The 12,609-nt window shown below is 38.1% G+C and overlaps 1 long non-coding RNA gene across 3 annotated transcripts in view; it reads left to right on the top strand.

Moving 5' to 3' along the window:
• The window catches only part of LOC106973295 (uncharacterized), a 256,290-nt gene that overhangs the window by 2,957 nt on the left and 240,724 nt on the right, over window positions 1–12,609 (top strand). The gene's annotated exons all lie outside the window — the stretch shown is intronic.

A 12,609-nucleotide genomic window follows, 5' to 3' on the forward strand; every position in this document is an offset into this window, starting at 1 on the left:
TCCTTTTATGTGTTTGTGGATTATTTGAGAAATAACATGTTGTATAAGCATATAAAGCATACTTTCTAGACTCTGAGAATGCTGACAATCCCAGAACCCACTGATATTCACCACCACCACCCCCCCCCCCCGCCAACAAAGGAAGTGAGCATGAGAACATCTCAGTTTTCTGCAAGTTATTAGTAATTAGATAATACCACAAGTGTTTAATTTGTCCACAATTAATTCCTGTGGGAATAGGGAAATTACAATCCTAACATCAGGAGTGATAAAGGACAAATTCATTTGCTTTTATTTTGTATGATCCTCAGAACTATGTTTCTCTGATTATTGCTGTTGGCCAGAGAATCATGTTAACTTACCCAGTCCTCAGTCAACTGTCTGCCTTGCCATTCTCACACACTGTTCGACATATTTTAAGTTGTTTGTTTGTTTGGTTTGTTTTGTTTTTTTGTTTTTGAGAGAGAGAGAGAGCTCTGGGAAAGGGGCAGAGAGACAGGGAGACAGGGAATCTGAAGCAAGCTTCTCGCTGTCAGTGCAGAGCCTAACGAGGGGCTTGAACTCCTGAAGCATGAGATCATGACCTGAGCTGAAGTTGGCTTCTGAACCAGCTGAGCCACCCAAGCACCCCTGAGTTTTAAAATTAATTAGAATGTTTTATAAGAGGAACAACAGCAAAAGCCTATGTTAAGCCTTTTTACTACATGTGGCTTCTAATTCTGGAGGACAGTAATTTATGATACATGCAAGATCCTCCAGTTTTGACTTAAAGAATGTACGTTCTTATTAGATGAACCAAACTTCTCTATTTTTCCCTTTTGTAATTAATCAAATATGCATGTATTGACAATCTTTTGTGTTTAATATATTGATTTTGATTCAAAGGAAGGTTTGGATGGGTATAAGCTTGGATTCTTAAAATCCCTAGAATGTTTTATTCAAAACCATTCACATCAGAATTAGCTGGGATGCTACATAAAAATTCAGTTACCCACCTTACTTCTACCAAGTCAGACTCTTCTGCATTCCATATTGGTAGCCACTCCCCAGATGATTTTTCTGTACACAAAATGTTGGAGCTTATACATACAATCTGTATGTGCCAATTAATTCTGGTAGGAGCTTACTTTTTAAAAGTTCAGACATCTCACATGTTTCTGAATTCAACTTTTAAAAAAATGTTTTATTTATTTTTGAGGTGGGAGGGGAAGGGGCAGAGAGGGGGTGGCAGACAGAGGATCCAAAGTGGGCTCTGTGCTGACAACAGACAGTTTGATGCGGGGCTGGAAATCACAAACTGGAAGATCATGACCTGAGCTGAAGTTGGATGCTCAACCGACTAAGCCACCAAGGTGCCCCTCAACTTCTAAAATGTTTATTGTTTTAAAAATATTTTTGTCAAAGGAAAACATGAGAATTGCTATCCCTTTTGAATACTACTGTCATGGTAAGAAACTAAGCTAAAACGTGTGGTTCATGAACTAAATGAAACCAAACTAAATGTCAGGTGAATTTGGTGTTTTAGGGAGAATGGTAGATCACTAGAGATTTTAAGTTTCCTTACTAAGGGTTTCTATTATGAAATTGATAGCTTACAATATAACTTAGTGGTCAATATAATTTACAAAAATGTCTGGGTCAGACTAACAGATGACTGAGTATATTCTGATAGATATCTGGTATTAATGAAGGAAGATACTGATCAAATTTTTGTTTCTTTTCCTAGAAGATAGCCCCCACCACCATTTAGTCCATATTCAACACTTCTATGACTGATATTATTTTGAGCACATTTCTCAGACCTGTTGGAACAGTGGTTCTCAAATGTTCAATGGTGCTAAGAATTACCTGGGATGCTTTTAAGAATGTGGATTTGTGAGTCTCATCCCTAAAATTTCTGAATTAGTAAGTCTGAGATTGAGCCTGGAAATGTTCATCTTTATAATCCTATCTCCTCCCCTAAGTGATACTGACAAAGTTTGAGAAACATCGCTGGCATGTTAAATTCCTTTGAGGCCGAGAGAGTTGTCTTATCACTTTGTGAATGTCCCAGAAGGTCAAGCATGGTCCACTGTCCACAGGTTATCAGTTTTAATACTTGTAAATTAAATTCACCTATCTATAGACAAGAATTAAATCAGATCACTTGTCAAAGTTCTCCCTAGCTCTGAGACCTTTTGATTTTTTCAAATAGAAATTTTGTGACTTAATGACTTGGGAAGATTTTTAAGATTAAGTTCAAAATGATAGTGGCTTGTTTTCAAGTAAGGTTCTGAAAACTGAAATGATACTGACTTTAAATAAGCAAGTGGGAGATTTATTGGCATTTAGGAGCTGATAAGAAGAGAATGTATACCAAATGCTTTTGAAGAATCCATCAGAAAATTCTTTGATAAATTTTGTGTCTTGTTTGTTATTTTGTTGAGTTCATGAAAAAAGTAGTTTCTTTATTTATAATGTTAGGAATAAAAGATGCCACGGGAAGAAATAAAGATTTTGTGTGTTTTTAAATGAAGGGACTTGCATGAAGGAGCAGATTAAGACTTGGAGGTAATTGAATTGAGCTCTTAAGTTATTGAAATCCATTATGTGGTCACTCTTGAGAACATTATTTGTTGAGTGTGCTTTGATGGTTCAAGAGCCCCAAAGAGGGTGCACTTTGTGATTTTTCTCAATTTAGGGTAGAAAAAGAATCCCCCAGGGATGCATTTGGCTGAGATTGAGTGGAAAGTTTGAGGGGGTAGGACTAGCGCTTTCACATTGATAAGATTGACCAAGTGCTGAAATTGAAGTTGGAAGCTTGGCTTAATATGAAGGCCTTACCTACCAATTGTGGTCTGTGTTGGAATTTTCTTGGAAAATCTTTCTTCAGAACCGAGAATAATAGTGCTTTTCAACCTCCCCCGGCTGAAGTTGACAGATAAGATTAGCAGGTATGTCTTTGTAAAGCATTTATTTAATACTTACTAAGTCCTCCAGAAGACAGGAGATTTCCTGACATGAAGGTTTCTTGCATTATTTATCGTATTTTCTATCTCCATAGAGCCTTTCATGCATGCAGCTCCAACACGTTTTAGACATTATCTCATTAGTCTTCTGTAAGCTTCAAGGTCCAAAAGATTATCCAGTGCTCTCTACAAATAGAAATTTTTGTTGTTGTTGTTGTTCCTGTCAGTTGTATTTGCAAAAGCAAAAAGTAGATGAATTTTATCTGAATCCAGTAAAATCAGTTTGAATTGGCTGTAATAATTATGAGTAGGGGGACGAGGAGGGCTTTAATTAATTCAAGTTCATTAGAAGTAGTGTGAGAGTAGAAGTAGGTTGGCTAGACTGATAATTCTGTCACTTGTTTGCATCCTCTACATGTGATTTGGGGTGTTCCCAAAGTCTGCCAAATGCCAAGAACATTGTGCTCCATGGGGGGTAACACTGTCTTCAGCTGAGCTGACATTTGGGCATGTTATCTGTTCCCCAAAGGCCTGAAAAACCCTGACCTCTGTGGCAGAGAAAAAGCATTTTATTGAAATTTCTATGTGTGTGATGGGGTACATCTATAAAATTGAAGATGGGCAATTCAGAAAGAGACACATTTTTAGCCAGACAACTATCCCATTGGACTTAGCTAGACTCATTCAGAGCTTGAAGTAGAAAGAAAAGAACTAGATTGATTTTCCTCTCAAGCAGTCCCTGCAGTCTGCTGCCTCTTCCCATGGCCACTGTAGCTTTTGGAGAGGGCTAAGAGGAGAGGAAAGAGGAAAGGAGGAGGAGAACGCTGAATTACTTATATCCAATATAAATTTAAAGCAGTGTTATTCTCAGTCACCAAAGAGAGGACATATAAAGATCTCAGTAAAAACACTGAATGCCGTAGTTTAAATGACCAAAATTAATGAGGTGGATGCCCAAAAGCAATCTTAAAAAAAAAAAATCAATGGTGTGATTTGAGATTAAGAGGTGGGATAAATGGGGCATGGAAAGAATGGGTCAATTTGATCATCCTTTCTTTTGATTCCACCACCTCTCCTCTGTTCTAGGAAAGAAGTGATGCCGATCATTTTTCCTTCTATTTCACTTTCCCCACCCCTGCTCCACTCCTATACTTGGCTTTATCCCCCACCCCATAAACAGTTCTCTGGCAAGAAAATAGTGATAAGAATGACACTTCCCCTATCATTGCCTTTATAATATGTGTGCACTGTGTGTGTACCATGTGACAGACTCTGTGCTTTGTGTTGGGAGTAAACTGTGGAATGCAATGCATGTGGTCCCCTGGCATCATGGTGCACATAGTCTCTGATCTTTGAATTATACCAATCTCTCATACATTTTTTGATTTGATCCTTTTAACAACCCTTTGAAGTAGCCAAAATTTCTATTTACATTTTATGCGTAATGAAGTTAAGCTTAGAGAAGTTCGAGTGATTTACCCAAGACCAGCTGGTAAATTTTGTAATCAACATGGTCACCCTCAATTTTCTATGTTCCAAGACAGTCTTCACGTTATATCATGCTACTTCCCTAGGATCCATGGTTCAAACATTATATCGAAGTTGCTCTTTTTAAGTAGCATCTAGACCAATTGTATTATTCACATTTTAGTTAGTTTTTACTTTGCTCAATAATCCTCCCCCGCCCCTTGTCAGATATTATTGATCATCATAAGTGGACTTTATCCAAGCAATATGTGATCCGATGATATTTATTCCAATAAATAATTCCTAGCTCTTAATACAGAATAAATTATGTCCATGTTTTGTGACATGCCCTCTTTCATAAAGATAACAACTAGAAATTGGGAGTAAATTATGTACAACTGTTAAAGGATAATATTAGAAAGCTTTAGTCCCAGTAGGTTTGCACAAATAATAAATGAAATCAAGAAAGGCAACAGAGTGGAAAGAACATTGGACTGGGAATCAAAAGACAGAACTTTTAGTCTTGGTTCAGCCAACTTTGGAAAATTTAGTTCTTTTTCTGGGCCTTCATTCCCTTAATCAAGGAATTGAATTTTAGGCACCTACTGTATTTCACATACACAATTCTAAATCTGACTTAAGTGGACAGAGATCCTGGAGAGTGACATCAGGGAGACTATAGGAGGCAGAGCAATAGGCTTCTCCTATGGAGCAAGGGAATGTTACAAATCCATTTAACCCTTGATTCTGAATCCATCTGTTCCACTGTTGAAATGGTTCCTTTTTCTCTTTTCCTCCCTTCACATCAGGAATGACTCTTTCATAGGTCTTATGGTATTTGCTTTAGAAATAGAACACCTTTGTAACCAAAACAAGCCAATATTATGAAAGAATTGTAGCTTGGCTTTGATTTTTCAACTTAGAAGTGACATCACTTCCAGATATACTGGAGATTTTTTTAAGCCAATGGTGAAAGGTTTTCTCCAGATTGCCTTGTATTCCTTTCAGCACAGTAGGCAGATAATGGCTCATAATCACCACCCAATTGATTTTGAGAGTATTTCTTGGTGGGTGAATGGGATGAGTGGGGAACATCCCACAGGGCTTGGGAGGGATAGCCAAGGGAGTCCCATAGATCCAGGAGTGACACAGTCAGTGGTAAGTAACCAAAGGGGCAGATAAGCCAGACAAGGGGTAGGCCTTATCTCAACACCCTCCACTAGGTCTGTTCAGTCCTCCCATTGTGATTTTCTCTGGCATTGGCTCTAATAGTTCTCCCAATGCTTCACTTACTTCCCATACCCCAGAATATATTTGCCAGATTAGTAAGCACTTGGTTAGTGACTACTAGTTGCTCCCTGCCTGTTTGCTGGGTTTCATCAAGGGAATAGAGGAGTTCAGCATAAGCTTTCACAACTTCAGAGATACCAGTTCTAAGCTTGAAAGAACCAAGGATTTATAGGTTCATCCAATAGTGAGATAAAAATTAAAGTGTTTCTTTCACTACAAAACTCATCTGCTATGTTGAAGAAAAGTGGAATTGAACAGAGAACACCTGGGTTCTCTACCCTGGAGTGACTAGGCTATGACATTTCAGAATTTTTGGGGGGTGAAGACAACTTGCTGTTGGCTCCAGAATTCAGTTCTCCCCTTAGGGAGCTATTCTAGTTAGGAATCAGCCTCTTTCCCTGCTAGCTGCCAGCATTATAACTACTGAGGAAAACCACTATCACTCCTGTGACATCAGAATTCAAGTAGGGAATGGGAAATCGAGTCACCTAAGTCCTTTCCAGTGGGGCCACTTACCTCCCTGGAGCAAGATAACTCTTGTAGTGGATCCTGGACTGCTCCAGGCCATGAGCAAGGAAATCTAAGAACCCCTAGATACACTGCTTGGTGGCTGAGCATCAAATCAGTCTCTGTGCTGGTCCTTCTGTGAGCTGACAGAAGTTAGGTTAGAGTTAGAGTTGGTAGAGTTAGGTTAGAGTAGAGTTAGGTAGAGTAGGCTCTAACCTTGGTCCTTGTGACTGGTTCCAGTAATAGGCTCTTTCAGGTTCTTTCTCAGCCTGCTTTGGGATTGGAGTTCTACTTTGATGCCTTCAACCCTGTGGATATTAGAACCCAATTCCTAAACTTAAGTCTGCATGACTTACTACAAGCTACTATATCTCTGATGCCCATCATCTGTCTGTTTGAAACTTTACCTATTGCTGATCCCTGACTCCTAACACATCTCTCCACTTTTGGTTTCCATCTGTTGACATTGTAGGACCTTTCTCCCACTCCCATTATGTTCTACATGAGCTATCTGCTTACTGCCACATTCCTTTAATGCCATGTCTTGCCTGCATATGTGGAGTTTTTCCTTTTGGTCTGTTGAGTGGATCTGTTATCCTGCTTAGTTCCAGTGGGATTACCTGTAGTCATTCTCAAACTTTAATGTGCATAAAAATCACCAAGAGTGCTTATTATAAGTGCAGGTTCTGGGGCTTCACCCTTAGAAATTATGACTTAGTTATTCTGAAACAGGATTTAGAAACCTGAATTTAAACATTTATCTTTTAAATTTTGAGGTAAATAGTACAAAAATCATACTTTGAGAGGCTCAATCTAGTTTCTGGGTCTTGATCCTTCCTTAGGCATCCTATCACTAATCAAACCTGATTTTGACAAATCATGAGAAAATCACTTTTCTGTGAGGAATTTCTAAATATCATAATCACTGTTACATTTAGGATATTATTTTTTGTTTCTACTTTTCTGCTTATTGAAAACCTTATAGAGGTTCTAATTCCTGGCTCTTGAATCTGGCTAGTAAGTCATTTAAGCATACCGCAATTTAAAGGGTACAAATTTAGGGGCACTTGGGTGGCTCAGTTAAGCGTCCAACTCTGGATTTCAGCTGAGGTCATGATCTCACAGTTTGTGAGTGTGACCCCCATGTCAGTCTCTGTGCTGACAGTGTTAAACCTGCTTGGGAATCTCTCCCTTCCTCTCTCTCTGCCCCTCCCCAACTTGCTCTCTCTCTCAAAATAAATAAATAAACTTAAAAATATATATAAATAAAGCACACAGATTTTGCTCTATGCTTTGGGCTCTGACTTCTCTGTGGTAAAGATAATTGAATATTTTAGAGATATATGAATCAATGTCTCCACCAGCAGCCTGCATTTTAGGGCAATGGAGGAATGTGTCTTCCTCCTCTTGGATCTGGATTCACACTGTTCTTATCAAAGTGCCTGTGTATGACATTATAGGAATAACATAAATTCATGTATAGATTGGCATAAAGAGAAAGGAGCTGGACACAGGAGCTCTGGAGACAGGGGGAATTCAGGTGCAAAAGAAATTCTGTTGTGGGGTTGTGGCTTATATGAGGCCCACCCTGGTTCAGATGCAATATTCCTCAGATTCAGGTTAAACATTCTTTGAAAAAAATACTTCAAAGGGCATGTTATGTATCTCCTATTCCATTATATTAGGTGTGTGAGAAGGCACTCCCAGTGGTGAAAAAAAATTCTGAATCATTTGGAACCCCCAGGGGACATCAAGAAACCCAGGTAAAGAGTTCTACTTCTGGTCAAGAAGGCACTGCCTATTACTGAAACAACTAGAAAAAAAAACAGACAGAATGCACAAGAATGTATTTCAAGATCTCGGACACCAAGTATTGAGGGACACGAGACAGGAAACAAATGAGGCAGCCCTATGATTTCCACAGATTACTGCCTTGAGGGAATTTTCAGGCTGTGGTACAGGGAGGGAGAATCCAGGTGAAGTTCAGCAGACTCCTTGGGTTGAGAAGATGGAGTTGAGAATCCAGAAGGACCAAGGAAGCTAGAGTTCTCATGACAGAATTCTGGAAGGAGAGATCTGCACAGAGAGAGAACTCTGGATATCTGCAGAGTCCCTCTTGAGTATTCAGATTGCTAATTGTTACATGCATGTGAGGAAACTACCTAAGATTGGGAAAGAACCATCAGAGGATTAGAGGGAACAGTGGCAACACTCACACAGGTCCAATAATAGGATCTGTTCTTGTTAGATAGACCAGAACATCTCATAATTCATGGGGTATTTGAGAGGGTACTCAGAAGGGTCTTGCCGCAGTAGTGGAGAATAATCAGACTAAATGCTACATTGATCCTACCCAACAAGCAAAATCCAAAATTATCACATAGTTTCCAAGGAATTTTATGAAATTAAACTCAATTTAAAGAAATACAGAAATACTCAGTACCTAAGAGGGTAATATTCACAATGTCTTACACTCAAACACATATTGCCATGCATCCAAATAAATAAGAAAATCTGACCCATAATGTGGAGAACAATCCATCAAGCAAAACCAAATTAGAACTGATACTGGTATTAGAATTAGCATACGAAGACATTAACAGTTATTTAACTGAATCTTATCTGTAAGTGGAGACTTAGAATATGTCTTTTTAAATGTACAAATTAGGGGTGCCTGGGTGGTACAGTTGGTTAAGCATCTGAGTTTGGCTCAGGTCATGATCTCACAGTGAATCATGAGCCCTGTATTCATGAGCCACATGAATTTGAGCCCTGTATTGGGTGAGCTCAAGCCCCACTTAGGCCTCTGTACTCTCTCTCCCTCTCTCTCCCTCCCTGTCTCTGCCCCTTGTGAGATTGTCTGTCTCTCCCTCTCTCTCTGCCCCTCACTCACTCATGCACTCTCTTTCTCAAAAATAAAATAAAAAAAAACTATTTAAACAAATAAAAAATAAATGTACAAATTAAATGTCTAGAGATGAAAATCGTAATATCTTAGGTGAAAAATACCCTAGGTGGGATCTACAGCATTCTAGATGTTAAAGAAGAAAAAAATTTGTGAACTTGATAACAGAATACAAACTATTCAAATGAAACACACAGAGAAAAAAGAATTTTAGAAAATGAGGCAGACATGAATCCTACCTTATTAGTAATTACATTAAATGTAAATGGGCTAAATACTCCAAGTAAAAGGCAGAGATATGACCCAACTATATGCTGTTTACAAGAGACACTTTATTTCAAAGACACAAATGCTTGAAAATAAGAGGATGAAAAAAAAAAGATACACCATGCAAATAGTAAACAAAAGAGAACTGTAGTGGCTACACTTATATCAGATGAAATAGACTTTAAGACAAAAATTATTAATAGAAACAGAGGGATATTTTATAATGATAAAAGGAAAATATAACAATTTATAACATTTGGGTATAAAACATTTACAAACATGTATGCACTTAACAACAGTGCCTCAAAATAGTGCCTCAAAATACATGAAGCAAAAATGGACAGAATTGAAGGGAGACATAGACAATTCAATAATAATGGTTAGAGACTTCATTATCATGCTATCAGTAATGAATGAATAACTATGCAGAAGATCAACAAGGAAATAGAAGACTTGAATAACCAGGCCTAACAGGCATCTATATAATACTCCAGCCAAAGCAGCAAGATACACATTCTTCTCAAGCCCAATTGGAATGTTCTCCAGACTAGAACAATGTTAAACCACAAAATAAGCCTCAATAAACCTAAAAGGATTGAATCAACAAAGAGCATCTCCAACCACAATGGAATTAAATTAGAAATCAATAACAGAAATAAATTTGGAAAATTCACAAATATGTGGGGGGAAAAACATATTCCTAAATAATCAATGGGCCAAAGAAGAAATGACAAGAGAAATTAGAAAATATTTTGAAATAGGGGCTCCTGCATAGCTCAGTTGGTTGAGCACCCAACTTTGGATCAGGTCATGATCTCATGGTTCGTGAGTTTGAGCCTCATGTCAGGCTCTGTGCTGACAGCTGAGAACCTGGAGCCTGCTTCAGATTCTGTGTCTCCCTCTGCCCCTCCCCCACTCATGCTCTGTCTCTGTCTTTCAAAACTAGATAAATGTTAAAAAAATTAAAAAAAATATTTTGAAATAAATGAATGGGAAACACAACAAGCCAACACTTATGAGATTCAGCTAATGCAGTGCTTAGAGGGGAGGTTATAGGTATAAATGCCTGTATTAAAAAAGGAAATCTGAAATCAATATCCTCATCTTCCACCATAAGGAACTAAAAGAGAAGAGCAAACAACCTAGAGCTAGCAGATGAAGGGAATAATAAGATAAGTGTGGAAATAGATGAAATAGAGAATAGAAAAACAGAGTCACTGAAGCCAAAATTCGTTCTTTGAAAAGATCAACAGAATACATTTACTTAAACTGATCAAGAAAGAAAAAAGAGAAAAAGACTCAAATTACTAAAATCACAAACGAAAGAACTTATCACTATTCTTAGATAAAAAAGATTACAAAAGAATACTATGAATAATTGTATGCCAACTAACTAAGTAACATAGATGGAATGGACAAATTGTTGAAACTGACCCAAGAAGAAGTAAATGATCTTAGTAGACCTATAACAAGTAGAGTTTGGATTAATAATTTAAAATTTCCCAGGGTGCCTGGCTGGCTTAGTCGGTACAGCATGGAACTCTTGATCTTGGGGTTGTAAGTTCAAGCCCCACACTGGGTGTAGAAATTACTTAAAAATAAAATCTTAAAAAAATAAAATAAAATGAAATTTCCCACAAACCCCAGGCTCAAGAGGCCTCACTGGTGAAATCTATCAAAAATTTAAAGATGAATTCTAATACTTTACAAACTCTAAAAAAAATAGAAGAGGAAGGAACACCTTCCAATTCAGCCAATGATATCAATATTACTGTGATACCAAAACCAAAGACATCACAAGGAAACTTCAAACAAACGTGCATTGTGAATATGGATTTAAAAATCCTTAACAAAACACTAGCAAACTGAATCTGCCCATATACAAAAGAGATGCACCATAACAAAGTGGGATTTATCTCAGGAATATACCCAAGGTTGAAAACAATGTAACACACCATCTTAATAAAGGACAAAAACCATAATCATCTCATTTGATACAGAAAAGGCATTTGACAAATTCCAGCACTCTTTCATGTTAAAAGCAAAGGTACAAATAGAAGAGAATTACTTCAGGGCACCTGGGTGGCTCAGTCCCTTAGGCATCTGACTTTGACTCAGCTCATTATTTGTGAGTTCAAGCCCTGCATCAGGATCTGGGCTAATGGCATGGAGCCTGGAGCCTGCTTTGGATTCTGTTTCTCCCTCTCTCTCTGACCCTCCCCCACTCACGCTCTGTCTCTCTGTGTCTCTCTCTCTCTCTCTCTCTCTCTGTCTCTCTCTCTCTCAAAAATAAACATTACAAAATTTTTTTTAAAAAGGATGTCAGCTATTATTCTATTTAATATTTTACTGGAGATACTGGTCAGGGAAATTAAGCAAGAACAAGAAATATAAGGCATCCAGATTGGAAAGAAAGAAGTAAAACTCTCTACTTGTAAATGACAAGATGTAGCAAGTTTGCAGGATGCAAGATCAATATACAAGGCAGTTATATTCCAATACACTAGCAATAAACAATCTGAAAACGAAATCAGGAAATAGACTGACTGCATGGCTCAATCAGTTAAGTGTCTGACTTCAGCTCAGGTCATGATCTCATAATTCATGGGTTTGAGCCCTGCATTGGGTTCTGTGCTGACAGCCCAGAGCCTGGAGCCTGCTTCACATTCTGTGTCTCCCTCTCTCTCTGCCCCTCCCCTGCTCACACTCTGTCTCTCAATAATGAATAAATGTTAAAAAAAATTTTAAAAAAAGAAAATTCAATTTACAATAGCATCAAAAACAAGACAACAACAAAACAGTTTGCAGTAAAATTTTTAAAAAGAAGTACAAGACTTGCTCATTGAAAACTACACAGAGGGGCGCCTGGGTGGCTCAGTTGGTTGAACATTCCACTTCGGCTCAGGTCATGATCTCGCAGTCTGTGAGTTTGAGCCCCATGTCGGGCTCTGTGCTGACAGCTCAGACCCTGGAGCCTGCTTTGGATTCTGTGTCTCCCTTTCTCTCTGCCCCTCCCCCACTCATTCTCTCTCTCTCTCTCTCTCTCTCTCTCTCTCTCTCTCTCTCTCCCTCCCTCCCTCTCTCTCTCTCTCTCTCTCTCTCTGTCTCACTGTCAAAAATAAATAAACATTAAAAAAAATTTTGTAAAATAAAAAAAAGAAAACTACATAGAATCATTGAGAGAGTTTTAAAAAGATGCAAATAAATGGAAAGATATCCCATGTT

Source organism: Acinonyx jubatus, chromosome E2 (genome assembly GCF_027475565.1).
Source record: "Acinonyx jubatus isolate Ajub_Pintada_27869175 chromosome E2, VMU_Ajub_asm_v1.0, whole genome shotgun sequence".
NCBI classification, from domain to species: Eukaryota; Metazoa; Chordata; class Mammalia; order Carnivora; family Felidae; genus Acinonyx; species Acinonyx jubatus.